We start from the raw sequence: 27,194 nt of genomic DNA on the forward strand, positions 1-27,194 counted from the left end.
GGATCTGCATCCGATAATTTTAAAAATGTTTTTTCACCATTGAGAGATTGGGCTAAACTAATAAATAGCACGATATCTCAAAACGTTGAGGACAGATTTGGCCGAAACTTGCTGGACAGGTTGCATGTGTGGCAAGGAAGAATTGATTTAATTTTGGTGAAGATCCGAAACCGGATCCGGATACGATAATTATTTAATTTTAAAGTGATTCTTCACCATTGAGAGATATGACCAGAATCGATATGTAGCACGATATTTCAAAAATGGATTGGGCCCGATATGTTCTCGTGGATCAGGCATTACGTGGCGGAGGTACGCGCTCTCCCGAGTGCCCTTCTATTCTATTGTGCAGCACTTGGATGCTGGTTTCCATCATATATGGGGTCATGGTTTTGGCACTGATGCAGTATCTCTTGTACATCAGGAACATAAAAATTTGTCCAAGGAAAGGGAATGCAATAACCTCATACTTTTGATTGGTGCTCTTAAACAAGTGAGTGCTTCCAAACAGCCCAGCCTGCTTGACAGATAGTTATGGGTGGTTTGTATAAATTTAGTTTAGAAAACTTTTCAGTTGTTCAGCAGTGAGTGACAGCCATTAAGTGAAAATGATTCAGTCTGTCTCGCAGTGAGGTTGTTGCAACAACAGGTTTGTCATTTATCAGAGATACATATTGAATGAAAAACAATTTACAAATGTTGAAGTTTCGGCTGAAATCATTTACTTTGTACTGGACTCTATATAAGGAAGCGATTGTCTCATCGATGTCATTCATGCACTTTACATCAAAACAAAAACTTTGTGACCATTGATTAACCCTCAAATGTTCTACCAGAGTTGCTCTGCAGGCAAGCGCACTACTTCAATGATACTGATTCTGGCTTCAAGGGTTTTCAAATGATGACATGGTTCAAAAAGAATGGAAAAAAAATGGAGATTGCCTTCGAGTTGGATAAATAATAATTAATGAACAAATTGCAACACTGTCGACAATGTATTCCTTCAAAACGAAAGTTAGCTGATTTGCAAACTGGGCGGCTCTCCTTGTGGAAGTTCAACCTCCTATAATGACTACCTTACATACTTAACAAAGAATAACTTCTGTGTGTTAAAGCTTTATAAAAATTGAAAATTCTTCATAAAGTTTTTCCTATTCTGAATGTACTTCAATGGAGTCTGGTTTCTATGATTGTGGAGGCCATGATGGAAGTCTATGCCATCCTCGGAAAACCAATTATGAACCACACAGGAATGACGGATTGCAGCATTATCCTCCTGAAAGAATCCAATGCAATCGGGTAGTGGGGTGTAAGAGAATGCGTTTGATGTACAATGATGATCAGATATTTATGAGATGAAACAAAGCCCTTTGTGGAAAATGGAGGACCGCCAACCGTTTCATTGAAAATATTTTCTTCCCATAAATTTCACTTGTTGAACCACCTGGATGTGAATTCTGATGAGAGATGATCAAACTATTTCTCATAATCTCCATCTATCATTGAAACAGTAAATGTCGTATCATTCATACAATCCTTGAGAAACGATACTTGATTAAAATTCACCCTTCAATTGTGATTGCTGATTTTTGTTTTCCATCAAATTCTGTTTTCCAATCAACTTTTTTGTCCAATCAACTGCTCGTGAGAAGGCCGAATGACTCAAGGTAGCAATCCTTCCCCGTCGTACCCAACTGCTACTGGACTGTGCATTTTGCACCTGAGAAGGAAGAGAAGGTTATTTCAACCTTCTCTGACTTTATTTCTGGGCCGGACAGCATCAGCTCACATGTCCTAAAAACCTGCTCTGCTGGTCTTGCACATCCTCGTTCTGCCCTTTTCACCCTATCTTTTGCGCTAGGTCATCTTCCATCTGCTTGAACATCTGCCAACATCACTGCATTACATAAAAAAAGTAGCAAAACTGATCCCCTCAGTTAGACCTATCAACTTACTTCCAATCATCAGCAAGGACATGGAATCCATCATCGCAGTTGATTTGAAATCTTTAGTTTTCTCCAACAGTCTCATCTCAGATCACCAATTTGGAATCAGACAAGGTCACTCTACCTTTGACATGCTACTTCTAACCACCAACAATGGATGGAGGCCCTCAACGTCAAACATGAATCTCAGGGCCATCTCTTTGGACATATTTTGTGCTTTTGTTACGATTTAAAATCCTGCCTTTCTCTCCAAACTATCTGCCCTGGGGCATCCCAGGCCAGCTCCATACATGGTTTACTGGCTTCCTCTACTCTCATAGCCAACGTGTGGCATGCAATAGAATCCTTTCTTTCATCTCTTCTCCCTGTCAAGGCTGGAGTGCCCCAAAGCAGTGTTATAGGTCCAGTCCTAATCCTGATCGTTATCAATGAGCTCTCTAACTCCCTGGAAAATCCTTCTTATCCATTTGCTGATGACTCCATCCTCTGCTGAGACATCCCTCATCTTTCAGACAGGCCTCTTCCCTCTCTTCAGATATTGAAAAAAAAAATCACAAGATGATCAAACACTTGGAATATGTCTTGCTATCCTGACAAATCCCACATTCTCACTCTCTCTTTCTGAAAGGGATGTCTGGTAAGCCCCCGTCCCCTCCCCCATCTAGTTTCTTAACAATCCTCTTTAGGAGGTTCGGTCATTCAAACCGCTTGGTCGTGCTGACAACCACGATCTTTCTTGGGACCTCCAAAGCCAGCTGCCGACTGGGCATCCTCCGTCATATATTAAGTCCTTCCTTGGCACACCTGAACTCCTATCCACATACAAGGCTTCATCTGCAGCTTTCTGGAGTACTGCTCTCCCCTCTGGGCTGGCTCCCCTGCCTCACATCTTGCTCAGCTTGACACTATGGAAACTAAGGCCTTCAATTTTTAAAAAAATCTCCTACGCTGAAGCTGTGTCTATAGGCCTATCGCTTTGTCATCACAAGCACACCAGTGGTCTCTCTTTCTTCTACAACCTCATTTCTGATCTTGCACCCTTTACTTTTGCTGTGCTCCCCCCAGGTTTCGGCAAGGCTCATACAGTCCACCATCAACCCTCTTCTCCTAAAACGACCCAAATCCAGGATCACTGCTCACCTTCACTCATTTTTTCCTCTTTTTTATCCCCTAAGTAGGAAAAGGTGAAGATTAATTATGGGCATCTGCTTCAGAAAAGGGCACGGTTGCATTAAAATGAAACGCAGTTTGAGCAGTGACCCCGGCCAACTGGCATGGTGACAATTGAGGTCTCCATAGCTCAAACAGTGCATACGAGTCCTTTGAGGAACCAGAGACCAACATAAAGCACACGTACAGCAAACCTCTGAAGTCTCTCACCATCCTCAAAATATCTGGTTGCAGCTGATCAAGGTTGTCTCTGATACACATTCCTCATCTGTTATATAATTCCTCAAGTATGGAGTCATATTGGACACTGCTGAAAAAAGCTGAATGTCATAATACTATCTTTACTGTTAAAAAATGTCAAACTACCCAATACCTTCCTTTCCTTACCCAAAAATTACACCCATCATATATTTCTGTCCACATGAAGTAGACTTCCACCCACCCAGGTTGAAAATATCCAAATCATTATCAGCACTTCCTTTGCAATTGGATTGACAACAATGGCATTGTAATCCTCCAGGACTGGCTTCAGCCCCTATCCTCTGCTATTTACTCAATTTTTTTCCAGCTCTTCCTGAGATAAACTCTTGCCTCCATATTGGAAAGTTGCAAGCATTGACAAGAATGATTTCATGTCTGATCAACTCGACTTCAAGTCGGTTGGCCTTCCCATCGTAAACGAAATGAAAGAATCTATCATTGCTGCAGACCTCTGGCATTATCTCTTCTCAAAATTACCAATTACTGATCATCAGATAAGCTTTCACCTCAGCTATTCTGCCATTTACATGCTGCTTCGCGTAACATAACAATGTATGGAGGACTAAATCTCAAATGAGAGATCACTGTCAAACCTGGACATTTCTTAACCTATTGATAGAACTTGGCCCTCAGCCTTTCTTTTGAAGGTGTCTGCTAATGATGGTTCAGAGCCATCTCAACATGGAGATGCACTGTTTGGATGGTTCAGGGACATCTCAACATGGAGATGCACTTTTTGGATGGTTCAGGGCCATCTCTATATGTAGATGTATGGTTTGGATGGTTCAGGGACATCTCTATGTGGAGTTGCATGGTTTGGATGGTTCAGGGCCATCTCTATATGTAGATGTACGGTTTGGATGGTTCATGGACATCTCAAGATGGAGTTACACTGTTTGGATGGTTCAGGGACATCTCAACATGGAGATGCACTGTTTGGATGGTTCAGGGCCATCTCTATATGGGGAGGCACTGTTTGGATGGTTCAGGGAGATCTTTATATGGAGATGCACGGTTTGGATGGTTCATGGACATCTCTATAGGGAGATGCACAGTTTGGATGGTTCAGGGCCATCTCTATGTGGAGATGCATGGTATGGATGGTTCAGGGCCATATCTATATGGAGATGCATGGTATGGATGGTTCAGGGATATCTCTATGTGGGGATGCATGGTATGGATGGTTCAGGGATATCTCAACATGGAGATGCACAGTTTGGATGGTTCAGGGACATCTCTATATGGAGATGCACAGTTTGGATGGTTCAGGGACATCTCTATATGGAGATGCACGGTTTGGATGGTTCAGGGACATCTCTATATGGAGATGCACGGTTTGGATGGTTCAGGGACATCTCTATATGGAGATGCATGGTTTGGATGGTTCAGGGATATCTCAACATAGAGATGCACTATTTGGATGGTTCAGGGCCATCTCTATATGGAGATGCACTGTTTGGATGGTTCAGGGGCATCTCTATATGGAGATGCACGGTCCTTACTGGATGGCCTGATACATCTAATTAGAACCAACTCGCATATGGGCCTTCGTCATTGGGACATCCTTGTCCGCAGGCCAGTTTAACATGCATAGACAGCACCCACATTGATGAATCACCCTGCCTGTAAAACACCGGAAGACAATCACCCTGCATGTGAACATGTACATGGATAAATGTTTATAGCTGGGCCGAGATTCAAACCCAGAATCGACAGCTTCGAGGCGAGTGTGCATACATCTAGGCCATACAGTAAGGCAATAGGAATATATATATATTTTTTATATATATATATATAATTCCACAGGCCACTGCTGGGGACAAACGAAAATAGCAAATTTATTTCAGAAAGATAAACCTAATTAACAGTGTTATGAAAGAGACAGAAAAATTAACCATCGTCCTGCAAAAAACACAACACGTCGCTAATTTAAATGGAATCCGTGTGCTGGCCCCATGTAAGATCTATTATATGCTTTGCTGATCTGGAGAATAAGAAATGACACTTTCTTTGCTTGTTAGTCAGAGGAAGCCTGAACAGTGGTTCACTGAGCTGCATTTCATTGTTCGTTTACTTGTAATACATCAGTTGTCGTGTATTACCGTGACGTTCTAATTAAAGCCTTATAGAATGTTATTGAGAGAACACAATGGAAATAGACTCTTTTACTATCCAATTTATCTTCAGGTGTACAAATAAATTACTAAAGATCATCCAACACAGAATATAAGACTTGGTGAGGAGAGAAATGCCCGTTGAGCAAGCAGGTTTCAGAAGACAATACATCTGATAAGCCTGTACACTAGACATTAGACAAGTACACTAGACTACACTGTACACTTGACAGTAAGAACCAGGGGTATGGATTGGGTAGATAAACCAGTCCTGGTCGGTGCCCTGGACCGGCTCACTCACGGGTCGCGGACCCTTGGGAGGCCCGGCCTGACACTGCAAGCACCGAAGGCGTAAAGTTACTGGCAGAGATTTTTGAACACAAAATGCGTGATTTTAGGCATTTTGTGAACCAAAACATCCATTTGAACTCGAAGTGATTTTGCCACTGAAGCAATTATTCAAGACGAGCTGGGACATTCATTCTGGGTTCCTTGGACACATAGTAATAGACACCTGTGGAGTGGGAAAGTAAGAACACTAACGACAGTCAACTGAATGAGCACTTAAGAAGTAGCACTACGATTCATGACGATGGATTCTGCACGTTGTTTAATTACCTGATTTAGCATCAGAGCAAAACGAATGATAATAGATCAGATAATGGAGAATAAAAATGTGGAGGCCCCAGAGAAACCCAAATCCCCAGAGTAACCCGAGGCCCCAGAGTAACCCGATGCCCCAGAGTAATCCGAGGCCACAGAGTAACCAGAGGCCCCAGAGTAACTCGAGGCCCCAGAGTAACCCAAAGCCCCAGAGAAACCCAAAGCCCCAGAGTAACCCGAGGCCCCAGAGTAACTCGAGGCCCCAGAGTAATCCGAGGCCACAGAGTAACCAGAGGCCCCAGAGTAACTCGAGGCCCCAGAGTAATCCGAGGCCACAGAGTAACCCGAGGCCACAGAGTAACCAGAGGCCCCAGAGTAACTCGAGGCCCCAGAGTAACCCAAAGCCCCAGAGAAACCCAAAACCCCAGAGTAACCCAAGGCCCCAGAGTAACTCGAGGCCCCAGAGTAATCCGAGGCCACAGAGTAACCCAAGGCCACAGAGTAACCCAAGGCCCCAGAGTAAGCAGAGGCCCCAGAGTAACTCGAGGCCCCAGAGTAACCCGAGGCCCCAGAGTAACTCGAGGCCCCAGAGTAACCTGAGGCCCCAGAGTAACCCGAGGCCCCAGAGAAAACTATTAACCAGAATCTGATGGGTATGAAAAATTGAAATGGAATTTGTTTGGGGGAATGGACTGAGACAACAACCCACCATCTCCAGGGTAGGTGAAGGTTTGGTTATGGCAAAGTATTCAATCACACATTTGAAAAGGAAAAATGATTAAAAAAAAACTGGTGAGAAAGCGTTTAACTGAAAATCTTCACCTTTTAAAACCCGCACCCAATCATAACCCCTGATGCAACACTAACTTCCTAACCCCATCCAAGCCCAAGGCATATCGGTATACAGTACTTCAACAAAAGCTTTAATCAAAACTCTGGACCAGTGAGAACATTGTTTACAGACGTAAAAACACACAAGTGAAGCGTAGGCCATTCCACCGTTCTCTATGTTTAAACCAGGTGGGCCGGCAACAAGTGGGCAGAACCCCCGCTCAGATGCTGGACAGTGGATGAACTTCAATATGAGAGGAAGGATGCAACTTCATTAACAGGCATGGCTTTCAATCGATTAAATCCATCCAATAACTTATTGATGTTTAAACTCACATACCACAAACTTCTCTGAGACAGTCCCACTCAAAATCCCACTCACTGTTATAATGAGTTGTCTGTATCTGGGATACCTGTTTCTGGCCTGGGTGTCACTGACCACGTGATAACTGGTGACCTCGGTACAGTGTGTGATTCGGCTCTCATTGGGACATCCTTGGTCAGGGTCAAGTTAGTCGAAGAGTTAATTTTATAAACATGGGTTTCTTAGCTGGTCATCGAGGTCTCAAAATCCGTTTAGCCAGATGAGCCGATTGACTCATATCATCACCTCTCGTTCTGTCGATCGGATCATGAGACCAGTCATTCCGAAGCCCAAAAGGTAATCAGTGATGGCCAGAGTATGGAGAGACAGAGTGGTTTCGATTGCAAAAGGGGTCAGACAGAGGTAAATCTGCTCCCCTTACTTGTTCGATTTGTAAAGCGAGTACATCAGGAGGAAATCAAACTCGGATGAGATAGAAGCTGGAGGAGTCAGGATTGAGGAAGGTGTATCAACAATTTAAGGTTGTACCCTGTTGGATACCACTCAGTGGATGATACAATGTTACTCAATGGGTGTTGGCAGAAAGTAAAGAGGACTTGATGAAACTGCTGTGGACAGTGTAGAAGGAAAGTGAAAAAGTTGGTCTTCATTTAAATATCAAAAAAAAAAAAAAAGACTAAAATCTTATCAACTGAGGATATCAATGTTCAGATTTGGAGACGATCATGTGTCGTGGAGATTGCGGAGAGTTTCATCTTTCTGGTTCTGAGGTTGAGGCGAGTGGAGAATGTGGAAGAATAATTAATAGATGGTCAACATTGGGGAAAACAGCAATGTCAGGGTTGATAAAAATCTGAAAATACAAAGATGTGATAATGCAAACCGAGAGGAGCTGGTGATCTACGTGGTATTTCCAGTTGCAATGTGCGGATGTGAGTCATGGCCAGTGAAGAAGACGGAAAGGAAGAAGAATGACAGTTTTGAGATACGGTGTCGGAGATTAATGTTGAAAGATTCCAGGCACTGCAAATCGGTGTTGAAGAAATTCGAGCGCCATCATGTACATTAGAAGTGCTGATTGTAAAAACAGAAACTGTCATGCGTTGCGGTCATCATGTGTGCAGAAAATGAAACTCTCCAGAAATCAACTGTGCTGGGTATACTTGAAGGAAGGAAAGGAAGAGGCAGACCGTGTCTGTGCTGCATGGACGGTTGGTTAAAGGCTGTGACCAAGCTGTCCCTGCCAGGACCTCAGGTAGCAGTGCAGGAGAACGATGTTTGGAGAAATCTGATCATGAACGTCACCAGACATCGGAAACGACTCGACGGAACTCCATAACTAGATATCGGAAGAAACCAATTGTTTCAGCAAATGCTTTACTAATGTGAACACAAGTCTGTAAAAGAGTGGTTAAATAAAGTTGCTTGAACATCATAATGAACACATCAAATATTATTTTCTCAACTTGCATGAAATATGAAAACAACTGAATGTGGCTAATGGAATCATGTCCACCAGGAGACCTCGAGTTATGAATTTTCAATCAAATTCCCTTAATTATGAACACCTGCGAGACATTGTACCTGATACCGGTAAATAACTAAATTAGAAACACGTAATCTGCTTTCTGCTCATGATTTAACGTCGTCAAAAGAAGACTACCGATGAAATCCTCCTTCGAATGCCGAGAAACGGTGCACTTTAGATCGCATCACTGGTATTAGTATCGGTTTATATTAATCACATGTTAGTAAACTCCATGCAACTGTCATTGTGAACCACAAATGACATTCCAATTCCATTCCCTACTGTGACGCAGCGGAGGTTCAAACTGATTTCACATCGTCTCGTGCTTTCCGCAATCTCTCGATTCCAGCCCGAACATCATCACATCCAATGAACCCGTCCGCTGATCGAACGCACACACTCACAGGGTAAACGAGCGACAAGGCCATCCTTTACATTCCGACTCAGACCGGTCTTACACTGCAGTTCCTACATAAATAAATAAATAATGAAAACAATTTACTCAAGACGCAACATCAAAAAATGTCTCCGTTAAGTGAAAGACCATAAGGGGGATGAGGAAACCATTCTTTTCTCAATGCATGACTGGAGAGATGTCTCATCAGTCTTACATCAACTTCGCTGAACTGATAACACACTAAGAGACCTCTTTTCAGGTTCCTTTGTTCCCTTCTCTCCTCTGTCTTTCTGCTGCTCAGTCATCCCTTTGCTTGTTTCACCTGCATGTTGTTCCACTGTTCCATGTTACGTTTTACCCTTCCCCCACCTCCCCCCCCCCCCCGTCACCTCGCTCTTCCATGAGCCAAGACTGTGTACAAAAATCAACCTGCTACCATAGAAGCTGCAAACATCTCCAGGTCTTCATTGTTGATACAATGGGAAAAAGGAAATTATACATAGTGAACACACAAAAGCGCTACAATAAACCGTCAACCACATTGATGTACACCTTCATTGGCATGTTCCTTCTCAATGTCGTCTCAGAATCACTCTAGAGGGATGCAAGATCAACTTTCGCTTCCAATCGCTCACAAACACCGAACCACTCACAAACACCGAACCACTCACAAACACTGAAATGGATAGAATCCGAGCTAATGACGCCAGATGCGCATCCAGTCTGCCTGGGACATATGCCGCCAGATTTTCCAAACAAACAGTTGCAGCGATTTTGAAAGTTCACTGTGGAAGTGTGCACTGGGGAAGTGTGCACTGTGGAAGTGTGCACTAAGGAAGTGTGCACTGGGAAGTGTGCACTAAGGAAGTGTGCACTGGGGAAGTGTGCACTGGGGAAGTGTGCACTAAGGAAGTGTGCACTGGCGAAGTGTGCACTAAGGAAGTGTGCACTGTGGAAATGTGCACTGTGGAAGTGTGCACTGGGGAAGTGTGCACTGGCAAAGTGTGCACTAAGGAAGTGTGTGCACTGTGGAAATGTGCACTTAGGAAGTGTGCACTGTGGAAATGTGCACTGTGGAAGCGTGCACTGGGGAAGTGTGCAATGTGGAAGCGTGCAATGTGGAAGCGTGCACTAGGGAAGCGTGCACTGTGGAAGTGCACACTTGGTAAGCGTGCACTGTGGAAGCGTGCACTGTGGAAGTGTGCACTGGGGAAGCGTGCACTGTGGAAGCGTGCACTGGGGAAGCGTGCACTGTGGAAGCGTGCACTGTGGAAGCGTGCACTGGGGAAGCGTGCACTGTGGAAGCGTGCACTGTGGAAGCGTGCACTTGGGAAGCGTGCAATGTGGAAGTGTGCACTGTGGAAGCATGCACTGTGGAAGTGCACACTTGGTAAACGTGCAATGTGGAAGCGTGCACTGTGGAAGCATGCAATGTGGAAGCGTGCGCTGGGGAATCTTGCAATGTGGAAGCGTGCACTGGGGAAGCGTGCAATGTGGAAGCTTGCACTGGGGAAGCGTGCACTGTGGAAGTGCACACTTGGTAAACGTGCAATGTGGAAGCGTGCACTGTGGAAGCGTGCACTGGAGAAGTGCACACTTGGTAAGCATGCAATGTGGAAGCACGCACTGTGGAAGCGTGCACTGGGGAAGCATGCACTGGGGAAGCATGCACTGGGGAAGCGTGCACTGGGGAAGCGTGCACTGTGGAAGCGTGCACTGTGGAAGCATACACTATGGAAGCGTGCACTGTGGAAGCATGCACTGTGGAAGCGTGCACTGTGGAAGCGTGCACTGTGGAAGCGTGCACTGTGGAAGTGCACACTTGGTAAGCGTGCACTGTGGAAGCGTGCACTGTGGAAGTGTGCACTGGGGAAGCGTGCACTGTGGAAGCATGCACTGGGGAAGCGTGCACTGTGGAAGCGTGCACTGTGGAAGCGTGCACTTGGGAAGCGTGCAATGTGGAAGTGTGCACTGTGGAAGCATGCACTGTGGAAGTGCACACTTGGTAAACGTGCAATGTGGAAGCGTGCACTGTGGAAGCATGCAAAGTGGAAGCGTGCGCTGGGGAATCTTGCAATGTGGAAGCGTGCACTGGGGAAGCGTGCAATGTGGAAGCTTGCACTGGGGAAGCGTGCACTGTGGAAGTGCACACTTGGTAAACGTGCAATGTGGAAGTGTGCACTGTGGAAGCGTGCACTGGAGAAGTGCACACTTGGTAAGCATGCAATGTGGAAGCACGCACTGTGGAAGCGTGCACTGGGGAAGCATGCACTGGGGAAGCATGCACTGGGGAAGCGTGCACTGGGGAAGCGTGCACTGTGGAAGCGTGCACTGTGGAAGCATACACTATGGAAGCGTGCACTGTGGAAGCATGCACTGTGGAAGCGTGCACTGTGGAAGCGTGCACTGTGGAAGCGTGCACTGTGGAAGTGCACACTTGGGAAGCGCACACTGGGGAAGCGCACACTGTGGAAGTGCACACTTGGGAAGCGTGCACTGTGGAAGCGCACACTGTGGAAGTGCACACTTGGGAAGCGTGCACTGTGGAAGTGCACACTTTGTAAACGTGCAATGTGGAAGCGTGCACTGTGGAAGCGTGCACTGTGGAAGCGTGCACTGTGGAAGCGTGCACTATGGAAGCGTGCGCTGTGGGAGCATGCACTGGGGAGCGTGCACTGGGGGAGCTTGCACTGGGAGAGCGTGCACTGGGGGAGCATGCACTGGGGGAGCATGCATTGAGGAAGCATGCACTGTGGAAGTGCACACTTGGTAAGCGTGCAATGCGGAAGCGTGCACTGTGGAAGCGTGCACTGTGGAAGCGTGCACTGTGGAAGTGCACGCTTGGTAAACGTGCAATGTGGAAGCATGCACTGTGGAAGCGTGCAATGTGGAAGCGTGCACTGTGGAAGCATGCAATGTGGAAGCGTGCGCTGGGGAATCTTGCAATGTGGAAGCGTGCACTGGGGAAGCGTGCAATGTGGAAGCTTGCACTGGGGAAGCGTGCACTGTGGAAGTGCACACTTGGTAAACGTGCAATGTGGAAGCGTGCACTGTGGAAGCGTGCACTGGAGAAGTGCACACTTGGTAAGCATGCAATGTGGAAGCACGCACTGTGGAAGCGTGCACTGGGGAAGCATGCACTGGGGAAGCATGCACTGGGGAAGCGTGCACTGGGGAAGCGTGCACTGTGGAAGCGTGCACTGTGGAAGCATACACTATGGAAGCGTGCACTGTGGAAGCATGCACTGTGGAAGCGTGCACTGTGGAAGCGTGCACTGTGGAAGCGTGCACTGTGGAAGTGCACACTTGGGAAGCGCACACTGGGGAAGCGCACACTGTGGAAGTGCACACTTGGGAAGCGTGCACTGTGGAAGCGCACACTGTGGAAGTGCACACTTGGGAAGCGTGCACTGTGGAAGTGCACACTTTGTAAACGTGCAATGTGGAAGCGTGCACTGTGGAAGCGTGCACTGTGGAAGCGTGCACTGTGGAAGCGTGCACTATGGAAGCGTGCGCTGTGGGAGCATGCACTGGGGGAGCGTGCACTGGGGGAGCTTGCACTGGGAGAGCGTGCACTGGGGGAGCATGCACTGGGGGAGCATGCATTGAGGAAGCATGCACTGTGGAAGTGCACACTTGGTAAGCGTGCAATGCGGAAGCGTGCACTGTGGAAGCGTGCACTGTGGAAGCGTGCACTGTGGAAGTGCACGCTTGGTAAACGTGCAATGTGGAAGCATGCACTGTGGAAGCGTGCAATGTGGAAGCGTGCACTGTGGAAGCATGCAATGTGGAAGCGTGCGCTGGGGAATCTTGCAATGTGGAAGCGTGCACTGGGGAAGCGTGCAATGTGGAAGCTTGCACTGGGGAAGCGTGCACTGTGGAAGTGCACACTTGGTAAACGTGCAATGTGGAAGCGTGCACTGTGGAAGCGTGCACTGGAGAAGTGCACACTTGGTAAGCATGCAATGTGGAAGCACGCACTGTGGAAGCGTGCACTGGGGAAGCATGCACTGGGGAAGCATGCACTGGGGAAGCGTGCACTGGGGAAGCGTGCACTGTGGAAGCGTGCACTGTGGAAGCGTACACTATGGAAGCGTGCACTGTGGAAGCATGCACTGTGGAAGCGTGCACTGTGGAAGCGTGCACTGTGGAAGCATGCACTGTGGAAGTGCACACTTGGGAAGCGCACACTGGGGAAGCGCACACTGTGGAAGTGCACACTTGGGAAGCGTGCACTGTGGAAGCGCACACTGTGGAAGTGCACACTTGGGAAGCGTGCACTGTGGAAGTGCACACTTTGTAAACGTGCAATGTGGAAGCGTGCACTGTGGAAGCGTGCACTGTGGAAGCGTGCACTGTGGAAGCGTGCACTATGGAAGCGTGCGCTGTGGGAGCATGCACTGGGGGAGCGTGCACTGGGGGAGCTTGCACTGGGAGAGCGTGCACTGGGGGAGCATGCACTGGGGGAGCATGCATTGAGGAAGCATGCACTGTGGAAGTGCACACTTGGTAAGTGTGCAATGTGGAAGCGTGCACTGTGGAAGCGTGCACTGTGGAAGCGTGCACTGTGGAAGTGCACGCTTGGTAAACGTGCAATGTGGAAGCATGCACTGTGGAAGCGTGCAATGTGGAAGCGTGCACTGGGGAAGCTTGCAATGTGGAAGCGTGCACTGGGGAAGCGTGCACTGGGGAAGTGCACACTTGGTAAGCGTGCACTGTGGAAGCGTGCACTGTGGAAGCTTGCACTGGGGAAGTGTGATTGTGGAAGCGTGCACTAGGGAAGCGTGCACTGTGGAAGCTTGCACTGGGGAAGTGTGATTGTGGAAGCGTGCACTGTGGAAGTGCACACTTGGGAAGCGTGTGTCAACACCTTACCGAAGTTGCTCCATCAAAACCTCTTCCAAGTTGTCATGGCTTCCCGATGGCTTTTGGTGGAGTTTCGCGGTTTGTCGCTTTGTCTTTGCTGAGAATGCCTCGACTCCATGCAGTTCTTTGTTTTATTATTTACTTTTGAGGCAGGAAGTGTTGTTTGGATTGTGAAAACCATCTGCCACATTGAACAGAACACTGAATGAAGCTAAAAACTTCAACAGAGAATACAATCTCCCTCCAGTGTAAACCAGTTAATCAGGGCAGTGTTATTGCCTTACTTAATCATTGCCGCATGAATAATTCATGCAATTAGCTGTGCTTTTAGCTGCTATTCGACATATCTCCACAGAGTCACCATTATTAAGCTTGGCAGTGAATCAGTTCGAAACTGAACTGAAAGAAGCACGCATTTCGAGCGATGCCATTTTCCTTCAAGATCAATGCACAAGATCAGTTGATGCACCTCCATGATTGAAACCATCCAGCTTTCCACCTGAAGTCTTGGTAGCGAGGCGTCAAGATGAACCCTTACTGCCTGCTCGGTGAGGTGGGAAGATGAACCCTTACTGCCTGCTCGGTGAGGTGGAAAGATGAACCCTTACTGCCTGCTCGGTGAGGTGGAAAGATGAACCCTTACTGCCTGCTCGGTGAGGTGGAAAGATGAACCCTTACTGCCTGCTCGGTGAGGTGGGAAGATGAATCCTTGCTGTGCCTGCTCGGTGAGGTGGAAAGATGAACCCTTACTGCCTGCTCGGTGAGGTGGGAAGATGAACCCTTACTGCCTGCTCGGTGAGGTGGGAAGATGAACCCTTACTGCCTGTTCGGTGAGGTGGGAAGATGAACCCTTACTGCCTGTTCGGTGAGGTGGGAAGATGAACCCTTACTGCCTGCTCGGTGAGGTGGGAAGATGAACCCTTACTGCCTGCTTGGAGAAGGGGAAAGATGACCCCTTACTAACTGCCAGATGAGGTGGCAAGATGACCTCTTAGAACCTGCTAAACATCTGTAGTCATTGCTGTGCCAGTTGGATTGTGGTGAGCGACTTCATCAAAGGAGAGAAATACACCGCAATCGAGGATAATATGTCGGGGGTTGAGGAGTATATCAGGGCAAGATCCATTTGGAAACCCTGACACAACCTGGAGGTACCACTGCACATCGTGTCTATCAGACACATTGGCCTACGACTCATTGTTGGAGTAAAACTGTGCGGTGTAGCGATTGCTATTGTTGTGAATGGTTTAAAGAACAGGAGTTGTAAGAAAAAAAATGCAATGAAGGAAAATTAGAGGACCTACTGAATGAACTCACATGTGGGCCAACTGAACCAACAAGCATATGGGACAAATGAACCAACTCGCATGTGGGCCAACTGAACAAACTCATATATGGGCCAACTGAACGAACTCGCATATGGGCCAACTGAACCAACTCACATATGGGACAACTGAACGAACTCGTATATGGGCCAACTGAACCAACTCACATATGGGACAACTGAACGAACTCGCATAGGAACAACTGAACCAACTCGTATATGGGCCAACTGAACAAACTCATATATGGGCCAACTGAACCAACTCGCATATGGGCCAACTGAACAAACTCATATGTGGGCCAACTGAACCAACTCGCATATGGGCCAACTGAACCAACTCACATATGGGACAACTGAACGAACTTGCATAGGAACAACTGAACCAACTCGCATATGGGACAACTGACAGAACTCGCATATGGGACAATTGAACCAACTCGTATATGGGCCAACAGAACGAACTCACAAATGGGACACCTGAACGAACTCGCATATGGGACAACTGAACCAACACGCATATGGGACAACTGAACCAACTCGTATATGGGCCAACTGAACAAACTCACAAATGGGACAACTGAACGAACTCGCATGTGGGCCAACTGAACCAACTCACATGTGGGCCAACTGAACAAACTCGTATATGGGACCACTGAACCAACTCAAATGTGGGCCAACTGAACCAACACGCACATGGGACCACTGAACCAACTCGCATGTGGGACAACTGAACCAACTCGCATGTGGGCCAACTGAACGAACTCGCATACGGGCCAACTGAACCAACACGCATATGGGCCAAATGAACCAACATGCATATGGGACAACTGAACCAACTCGCGTGTGGGACAACTGAACAAACTCGTATATGGGACAACTGAACCAACACGCATATGGGACAACTGAACCAACTCGAATATGGGACAACAGAACCAACTCGAATATGGGACAACTGAACAAACTCGCATATGGGACAACTGAACAAACTCGTATATGAGCCAACTTAGCCAACTCGCATATGGGACAACTGAACAAACTCGTATATGAGCCTACTGAGCCAACTCACATGTGGGCCAACTGAACCAACTCGTATATGGGCCAACTGAACGAACTCACATATGAGACAACTGAACGAACTCGCATATGGGACAACTGAACCAACTCGCATATGAGCCAACTGAATGAACTCGCATATGGGACAACTGAACAAACTCGTATATGAGCCAATTGAGCCAACTCACATATGGGCCAACTGACCCAACTCACATATGGGCCAATGAAGCAACTCGCATGTGGGCCAACTGAACCAACTTGCATGTGGGCCAACTGAAGCAACTCGCATATGGGACAACAGAAACAACTCGAATATGGGACAACTGAACAAACTCATATATGAGCCAACTTAGCCAACTCGCATATGAGCCAACTGAGCCAACTCGCATGTGGGCCAACTGAACCAACTCGTATATGGGCCAACTGAAAGAACTCACATCTGATACAACTGAATGAACTCGCATATGGGAAAACTGAACCAACTCGCATATGAGCCAACTGAATGAACTCGCATATGGGACAACTGAACAAACTCGTATATGAGCCAATTGAGCCAACTCACATATGGGCCAACTGAACCAACTCGCATGTAGGCCAACTGAACCAACTCGCATGTGGGCCAATGAAGCAACTCGCATGTGGGCCAACTGAACCAACTTGCATGTGGGCCAACTGAAGCAACTCGCATGTGGGCCAACTGAAGCAACTCGCATGTGGGCCAACTGAAGCAACTCGCATGTGGGCCAACTGAAACAACTCACATGTGGGCCAACTGAAGCAACCAGCATGTGGGCCAAATGAAGCAACTCGCATATCGGCCAACTGAACCAACATGCATGTGGGCCTACGAAACCAACTCATGCATGGGCCTACTGTGCCAACTCGCGCATGGGCCATCTGAACCAACTTGCATGTGGGGCTCCTAAACCAACTCGCGCATGGGCCGACTGAGCCAACTCACGCATGGGCCTACTGAAGTAACTTGCATGTGGGCCAACTGAAGCAACTCGCATGTGGGACAACTGAACCAACTCACATGTGGGCCAACTGAACCAACTTGCATGTAGGCCAACTGAAGCAACTCACATGTGGGCCAACTGAACCAACTCACATGTGGGCCAACTGAACCAACTCATATGTGGGCCAACTGAACCAACTTGCATGTAATGTAGGCCTACCAAACCAACTCGCGCATGGGCCTACTGAGCCAACTCGCGCATGGGCCATCTGAACCAATGCGCCTGTGGGTCGACTGGACTAACTCACATGTGGGACAACTGAACCAACTAACATGTGGACCAACTGAACCAACTCGCCTGTGGTCCTACTGGACTAATTCGCATGTGGACCAACTGAACCAACTCACAAGTGGGATTATTGAACCATCTTGCATGTAGGCCAACTGAACCAACTTGCGCATGGGCCAACTGAACCAACTCCCGTGTAGACCAACTGAACCAACAGACGTGTGGGCCAACTGAACCAACTCGTGTGTTGACCAACGGAATCAACTAACATGTGGACCAACTGAAGCAGCTCGCATGTAGGCCAACGGAACCAACTCACATGAAGGCCAACTGAAGCAACTCGCATGTGGGCCAACTGAAGCAACTCGCATGTGGGCCAACTGAAGCAACTCGCATGCGAGCCAACTGAACCAACTCGCATACGGGCCAACTGAACCAACTCGCATGTGGGCCAACTGAAGCAACTCGCAAGTGGGCCAACTGAACCAACTCACAAGTGGGCCAACTGAACCAACTCGCATGTGGGCCAACTGAACCAACTCGCATGTGGGCCAACTGAAGCAACTCGCATGTGGGCCAACTGAACTAACTTGCATGTAGGCCTACCAAACCAACTCGCGCATGGGCCTACTAAACCAACTCGCGCATAGGCCTGCTGAGCCAACTCACGCATGGGCCATCTGAACCAATGCGCCTAGGGGGTCTACTGGACTAACTCACTTGTGGGCCAACTGAACCAACTAACATGTGGACCAACTGAACCAACTTGCCTGTGGTCCTACTGGACTAATTCGCATGTGGACCAACTGAACCAACTCACACGTGGGCTTATTGAACCAACTTGCATGTAGGCCAACTGAACCAACTTGCATGTGGGCCAATTGAACCAACTTGCATGTGGGCCAACTGAAGCAACTCGGGTGTAGACCACCTGAACCAACAGACGTGTGGGCCAACTGAACCAACTCACATGTGGGCCAACTGAACCAACTCGCCTGTTGGCCAACTGAACCAACTTGCCTGTGGGCTCAATGAACCATCTCGTTTGTGGGCCAATTGAACCAACTCGCGCATGTGCCAACTGAACCAACTCGCGTGTGGACCAACTGAACCACCACACATGTGGGCCAACTGAACCAACTCGCCTGTGGGCCAACTTAACCAACTCACCCGTGGGCCAACTAAACCAACTTGCGTGTGGGCCAACTGAACCAACACACGTGTGGGCCAACTGAGCCAACTAGCCTGTCGGCCAATTTAACCAACAGACATGTGGGCCAACTGAACCAACTCGCGTGTGGGCCAACTGAACCAACTCACCTGTGGGCCAACTGAACCAACTCGTATATGGGCCAACTGAAAGAACTCACATCTGATACAACTGAATGAACTCGCATATGGGAAAACTGAACCAACTCGCATATGAGCCAACTGAATGAACTCGCATATGGGAAAACTGAACCAACTCGCATATGAGCCAACTGAATGAACTCGCATATGGGACAACTGAACAAACTCGTATATGAGCCAATTGAGCCAACTCACATATGGGCCAACTGAACCAACTCGCATGTAGGCCAACTGAACCAACTCGCATGTGGGCCAATGAAGCAACTCGCATGTGGGCCAACTGAACCAACTTGCATGTGGGCCAACTGAAGCAACTCGCATGTGGGCCAACTGAAGCAACTCGCATGTGGGCCAACTGAAGCAACTCGCATGTGGGCCAACTGAAACAACTCACATGTGGGCCAACTGAAGCAACCAGCATGTGGGCCAAATGAAGCAACTCGCATATCGGCCAACTGAACCAACATGCATGTGGGCCTACGAAACCAACTCATGCATGGGCCTACTGTGCCAACTCGCGCATGGGCCATCTGAACCAACTTGCATGTGGGGCTCCTAAACCAACTCGCGCATGGGCCTACTGAGCCAACTCACGCATGGGCCTACTGAAGTAACTTGCATGTGGGCCAACTGAAGCAACTCGCATGTGGGACAACTGAACCAACTCACATGTGGGCCAACTGAACCAACTTGCATGTAGGCCAACTGAAGCAACTCACATGTGGGCCAACTGAACCAACTCACATGTGGGCCAACTGAACCAACTCATATGTGGGCCAACTGAACCAACTTGCATGTAATGTAGGCCTACCAAACCAACTCGCGCATGGGCCTACTGAGCCAACTCGCGCATGGGCCATCTGAACCAATGCGCCTGTGGGTCGACTGGACTAACTCACATGTGGGACAACTGAACCAACTAACATGTGGACCAACTGAACCAACTCGCCTGTGGTCCTACTGGACTAATTCGCATGTGGACCAACTGAACCAACTCACAAGTGGGCTTATTGAACCATCTTGCATGTAGGCCAACTGAACCAACTTGCGCATGGGCCAACTGAACCAACTCCCGTGTAGACCAACTGAACCAACAGACGTGTGGGCCAACTGAACCAACTCGTGTGTTGACCAACGGAATCAACTAACATGTGGACCAACTGAACCAACTCGCCTGTGGTCCTACTGGACTAACTTGCATGTAGGCCAACTGAACCAACTTGCGCATGGGCCAATTGAACCAACTTGCATGTGGGCCAACTGAAGCAGCTCGCATGTAGGCCAACCGAACCAACTCACATGAAGGCCAACTGAAGCAACTCGCATGTGGGCCAACTGAAGCAACTCGCATGTGGGCCAACTGAAGCAACTCGCATGCGAGCCAACTGAACCAACTCGCATACAGGCCAACTGAACCAACTCGCATGTGGGCCAACTGAAGCAACTCGCAAGTGGGCCAACTGAACCAACTCACAAGTGGGCCAACTGAACCAACTCGCATGTGGGCCAACTGAACCAACTCGCATGTGGGCCAACTGAAGCAACTCGCATGTGGGCCAACTGAACTAACTTGCATGTAGGCCTACCAAACCAACTCGCGCATGGGCCTACTAAACCAACTCGCGCATAGGCCTACTGAGCCAACTCACGCATGGGCCATCTGAACCAATGCGCCTAGGGGGTCTACTGGACTAACTCACTTGTGGGCCAACTGAACCAACTAACATGTGGACCAACTGAACCAACTTGCCTGTGGTCCTACTGGACTAATTCGCATGTGGACCAACTGAACCAACTCACACGTGGGCTTATTGAACCAACTTGCATGTAGGCCAACTGAACCAACTTGCATGTGGGCCAATTGAACCAACTTGCATGTGGGCCAACTGAACCAACTCGGGTGTAGACCACCTGAACCAACAGACGTGTGGGCCAACTGAACCAACTCACATGTGGGCCAACTGAACCAACTCGCCTGTTGGCCAACTGAACCAACTTGCCTGTGGGCTCAATGAACCATCTCGTTTGTGGGCCAATTGAACCAACTCGCGCATGTGCCAACTGAACCAACTCGCGTGTGGACCAACTGAACCACCACACATGTGGGCCAACTGAACCAACTCGCCTGTGGGCCAACTTAACCAACTCACCCGTGGGCCAACTAAACCAACTTGCGTGTGGGCTAACTGAACCAACACACGTGTGGGCCAACTGAGCCAACTAGCCTGTGGGCCAATTTAACCAACAGACATGTGGGCCAACTGAACCTACTCGCGTGTGGGCCAACTGAACCAACTCACCTGTGGGCCAACTGAACCAACTCGCCTGTGGGCCAATTTAACCAACAGATGTGTGGGCCAACTGAACGAACTCGCCTGTGGGCCAATTTAACAAACAGACATGTGGGCCAACTGAACCAACTCGCATGTGGGCCAACTGAACCAACCCGCGTGTGGGCCAACTGAACCAACTCACCTGTGGGCCAACTGAACCAACTCGCGTGTGGGCCAACTGAACCAACTCGCGTGTGGGCCAACTGAACCAACTCGCGTGTGGGCCAACTGAACCAATTCGCGTGTGGGCCAACTGAACCAACTCAAGTGTGGGCCAACTGAACCAACTCGCATGTGGGCCAACTGAACCAACTCGCATGTGGGCCAACTGAACCAACTCATGTGTGGGCCAACTGAACCAACTCGTGTGTGGGCCAACTGAACCAACTCGCGTGTGGGCAACTGAACCAACTCGCGTGTGGGCCAACTGAACCAACTCGCGTGTGGGCCAACTGAACCAACTCACGTGTGGGCCAACTGAACCAACCCGCGTGTGGGCCAACTGAACCAACTCGCCTGTGGGCCAACTGACCCAACTCGCCTGTGGGCCAACTGAACCAACTCGCCTGTGGGCCAATTGAACCAACTCGCGTGTGGGCCAACTGAACCAACTCGCGTGTGGGCCAACTGAACCAACTCGCGTGTGGGCCAACTGAACCAACTCGCGTGTGGGCCAACTGAACCAACTCGCGTGTGGGCCAACTGAACCAACTCGCGTGTGGGCCAACTGAACCAACTCGCGTGTGGGCCAACTGAACCAACTCGCGTGTGGGCCAACTGAACCAACTCGCGTGTGGGCCAACTGAACCAACTCGCATGTGGGCCAACTGAACCAACCCGCGTGTGGGCCAACTGAACCAACCCACGTGTGGGCCAACTGAACCAACCCGCGTGTGGGCCAACTGAGCCAACTCGCCTGTGGGCCAACTGAACCAACTCGCCTGTGGGCCAATTTAACCAACAGATGTGTGGGCGAACTGAACCAACTCGCCTGTGGGCCAATTTAACCAACAGATGTGTGGGCGAACTGAACCAACTCGCGTGTGGGCCAACTGAACCAACTCGCGTGTGGGACAACTGAACCAACTCGCGTGTGGGCCAACTCAACCAACTCGCGTGTGGGCCAACTGAACCAACTTGCGTGTGGGACAACTGAACCAACTCGCGTGTGGGCCAACTCAACCAACTCGCGTGTGGGCCAACTGAACCAACTTGCGTGTGGGCAACTGAACCAACTCGCGTGTGGGCCAACTGAACCAACTCGCGTGTGGGCCAACTGAACCAACTCACGTGTGGGCCAACTGAACCAACTCGCGTGTGGGCCAACTGAACCAACTCGCGTGTGGGCCGACTGAACCAACTTGCCTGTGGGCTTTCTGACTATCTGGACATATACGAACCGGCTCCATGCGAGAGTGGAGCACAAGGCCTTTGTTCATAAAATAACCCTCACATGAAGAAAAATACGGTTTTGTTCAAGGCATGTCGTTAGCATGAAGGGCTTTTAATGTGATTGCTTGGCAATCCGTGATGACTCGATTCAGCATTGAAGCTTCTGGCATTGACCACGATAACGCAACGGGATGGACAATTGGCTATATAGGTCTTGAGGCCATCTGGGTAATTTGGCAGGAGCAACAATTTTAGAAGTGGAGGTAGGTGAAGTGGAGTGGAGTGGAGTGGGTGTGGGGCAGAGAGGGTCATTGATATTTTTTCAGTGTGGAGGACGGAATAACAAGAAGAAAAATGGGGAGGGTGAAAGCACCTGTGCGATTGAAGGACACATTTCATGACTACCAAACATAAGGACTCTTCTTTGTCTATTTTTGCCCGAGAAAGAAATCAAGTGCCAAAAAGTGCAAAAACCCAAATACCATAAATAACATCCTTCCATCAGAATAATCATATCCGCCCAGCAGGTAAATATAACGCTTGTCGAGCTCGGGCTGCACGTAAATGGGTACCTTCCCAATCGGCGAGAGATGCCAAAAGCACGACTCACTTGGGCTGATGCGTCATGCGACTCGTACTTTGGGACATTAAGTACACCGACAGCGTGGTTTCACAAGTACACATACCTTTTAGCTGTCGAGTCGGGTTCAATCCCCAACCTGACTATAAACTCTGGTGCTTTTCAGGCAGAGTGTGACATCACAAAATGCCCCGTCCATCAGATGGATGTTAAAAAATTTCCATCTCATATCTCCTATCATTAGTTACCAGACGACCCAACGGGTCCTTCTTCAAGAGTGGGCAAGTTACAGCCCAGACCTTGAACCTCCCTGCTCAAATCACCTTCAGCTGAACGTCGGGCTAAGCTCGCTGCTTCATGAACATCTTGGGATAAAGTTGCCCCTTGGCTAACCCCACAATCGGGTGGGAATTTAACTTGGGCCATTAAAGTAGTAGTAGTAGTGGTATAAGTAGTTGTCTTTGGTACTTCAAATAATACAAATACTCACACCCGATGGGTTCATTTAAAATGAGACTGCTCACCAAGACTCGCCTGTTAGAACATATCTCTTCTAACCACGAGAGCAGGTAACATTGCCACAGCCGTCATTTAACATTCACAAGGTAATGAATAATCATGCGACGCTCGTGGATTCGCATGGTCGAGAGGTAGCGACACAGCTTTTGCCCAACAGTTTGAGCACAGCAACAACCACAATGCTTGCTTACAGCCATCGAACAGTCAGTATGTTATCTAATGCCTTTGCGGCCCTTCCAATCGCATCATTTCCCCGAAATGAAACGTGCACATCACAGCTCTGCATGTCTGCCTACATCAGATAGGTGGCCTATTGCCTGCATCAGGTAGGTGGCCTATTGCCTACATCAGATAGGTGGCCTATTGCCTGCATCAGATAGGTGGCCTATTGCCTGCATCAGGTAGGTGGCCTATGCTGTGCGTGAGCTGCGCTGGGACAGGTGTGTCCGAGTCGGTTCGTGAGAGACGCATGAGATGTTCCCGATGCGTGAGCGATACGAAGAAGCCAGTCACACAGTGCAGGTCGTACCTAATTTGCTATGGTGTTCCCTCTGACCACAACCGACTACGATGTTCCCTCTGAGGTGTCTCCCCTCTCTATTGTTCCTTTTGATCTGTTCAGTATACGACCTCCTCCATGAGCCTCGACTCTGCATAAAAACAAAACAAAAATAAAACAACAAAGAATCCTGAAGTCCGCTCCGCCGTCCCATCTCCGATCGTCAGATCGCATCCTCACGCTCTAGTCATTAAAACGATTCGCAACGCGCAGCGACACGCACATCGCTGGTGGCTCCGCACCTACTTTCCTGGGATTTTGCACCCGCACCGAATTGCCAACGTCCTAGGTCAACCCAGGGAGGGTTCCACCCTGAAAGTGTCGCGTGGCCAACTAGGTCACCTCAAATCTCAGTGAACGTGGCACACGCGCACTACCGAGAAATCCCGGAAAGGCGAGCCGAAGATCCCTGAACACCGAGCAAGTGCCGCAGCGAGTGACGCGTTGAAGTTGGCGTGCCGGGGGAACACCGATGTGACGAACCGAGGCATGAACGGTAACTTACCCAAAATCGCAGGGTACAGCTCGGGCTGCGTCTTGCTGGGAGGCAAGACGTGTCGATTGAGCCCAACGTGTCTATGAAATAGGGGCAAGAGCCGGGCTCCGCGCCGTCCTCATTAGCAGTCCGAACGTGCTGCACACACGCGCTTAGGCAAGGGTAGTGCTGTCTCCACGAGAGGCTCAGAGCCCGAAACGGAGCTGGCTCGAGGGAAAACTCAAAATAAACAAAAGAGGGAATAGCATTTTTGGGAAAACACAACCCTTGAAGGGGACAAACCAGAGAGCAAGGAAATCAGGTTTCACCGGTAACGCCCGCAAGTCCTCTAAGATGGGAGCGTGCGTGTTAAGGCGCAAATATAATTAATACCGGACTGCCCCCACACTCTCTCCCAACCACCCACAATCCCTCCATCTGCCTCGACATCACTTTCTCTTTCTCTCCTCTCTCTCCCTCTAATCCCATAGTCCCTTTCCTCCCATACGCTATCCCTATGCTGGGCGCCCATTGGCCCTGAGCTCCTGCTTGTCCTGCATTGCTAATTTCAACTGGGGAGCTTTTGGAGTCAAAAGTACAAGCGAAGGATTGCTGGTCGTCGGAGGTTCCTCTGACCTAATGGTCAAGGATCAGACTTAATCTTTAGGTGCCCAACAGATTCCCATGTCGTAAACCGATAGCCGGCACCTGGTGAAAGGTCAACAAAGAGAAGTCTGTATCAAAACATAACAACTTTTGTCAATCCAACACCAACAATAATTTACGAGATGTATCAAAAGTACCACACCTATTTCAGCAGTTACTACCCTCGATGTAAAATCGGGTGCCACAAGTATGATCTCAATATGGGAGGTGGTCTTGGAAGGTGATTTATTTGGGTTTTTAAGAACCACACAGATCGGAGAACACAAACTGCTTGCGGACAAACTCCTCATTACAAATATCAGGCAGAATTATGGGTTAAAGTGCAGACAAAAATTCACTTTTTAAAGGACAACAGAATTGATACAAGTGCTCCAGCATCTGAATCTTTGTGGTGAAAGCAAAAAAAAACACAAGGTGGGGACTCGGTTGTTATTGTCGCTAGAGGGCGATGCACCACTTGGAAGGTCTCTGCGGAAAAAGGTATGCTGGGGTATTACCTGGGGGCGCTGAGCACACATCGCAGACTTATCCCAGCGGATCGCCTGGTGACCTAAATGGGTGAGCGTGGCCTTTTCATTCTGAAAATAATTGTTGAAATCCTTTTCCATGGCAAAGGCACACTAGGCATCCAAACTTCAGCAAAGTGCTGCTAATGAGGCGAATGTCTTCTCACCGCTCAGCACGAATCCAGATCTTTTTCTTTTTCCTGCAGCCTCATCTTTACACCTCCTCATTCTGAGCAAATCGCACAGTTGACTCAGAGGCTCACGAGCCACCTTCGGGTGCCATAACGATAGATGCTTTGGATGATACACAAAATGATGATGTCGACTCGGGTCACATATTGTTTAACCCTTTAGACACATTGTTGAGATCAATGGAGATCTTCAGATACAAGGGTCTTGGCTCATCGAAGAGCTGAATTACAAACAGCAGTGGATATCAGAAACTACCAAGGGGTATAAAGAGGTGTTGGACATACATGGAGGAAAGGAGGAGTAATTAAAAAAAAAAAACGAGTACCAACGGCCCAGAGAGGAACAGAATAGGAAGGAATCTGTATATGTGGAAGAGATCATGGCTGTGCATGGGTGAGTGTGCGAGGGAGTGATCGGCAGCACATTTGACCGAATGAAGAGAATGAAACAAAGGACGCAGAGAGGAACAACGAGGGGACGAATTAATGCAGGTGGACAACCAGTCTGAACTTTGTGTGGATGATCAGGTGAGGGGTTCTTGAGTAATGCATGTGACCTGCAGGGGCTTGTGGAGGGCAAATGTAGGAGAGGGCAGGATGAGCAAGGCTAGATGTGAGCTTGTGTGAAATAAAGAGCACACCAACTTACCACATGTGGGAGAGTGACAGTCCATTGCACACAACAACATGATGTTCCTTGCAAATATTACCTCCGCAATTGATACGGAGTGCAGGCCAGCACACCGGCGTTTCTGTGTGTGTGCGCAAATCGAGCATCCCTTTCTCTTCAATGTCCTGCCTGTAGGGGCAACGATGTCCTTCCAAACAACAACACCGTGCAGTTTCCATTGATTGTCATGGTGTGATGACGTTTCGGGTTTTCCTACCTGACTTCCATTTGTCATTTTGCCACTTCATTCACACCTTTTGTGTGACACTCGAGAGTGGTAATCTGTGT

General features: G+C 48.7%; 1 protein-coding gene across 5 annotated transcripts in view; it reads right to left on the reverse strand.

Annotated features, from left to right (window-relative positions):
- The window catches only part of LOC147014914 (leucine-rich repeat neuronal protein 1-like), a 135,146-nt gene extending 109,820 nt beyond the window's left edge, over nucleotides 1–25,326 (reverse strand). For all 5 annotated transcript variants that reach the window (XM_085853382.1, XM_085853381.1, XM_085853380.1 and 2 more), the window contains exon 1: nucleotides 24,904–25,326. The gene's annotated coding sequence lies outside the window, so the exon portion shown is untranslated. The remainder of the gene's footprint in view (nucleotides 1–24,903) is intronic.
- Nucleotides 25,327–27,194: the final 1,868 nt, after the last annotated feature.

Source organism: Eptatretus burgeri, chromosome 13 (genome assembly GCF_056783735.1).
Source record: "Eptatretus burgeri isolate ZD-2024b chromosome 13, Ebu_testis_v1, whole genome shotgun sequence".
Lineage (NCBI taxonomy): Eukaryota > Metazoa > Chordata > Myxini > Myxiniformes > Myxinidae > Eptatretus > Eptatretus burgeri.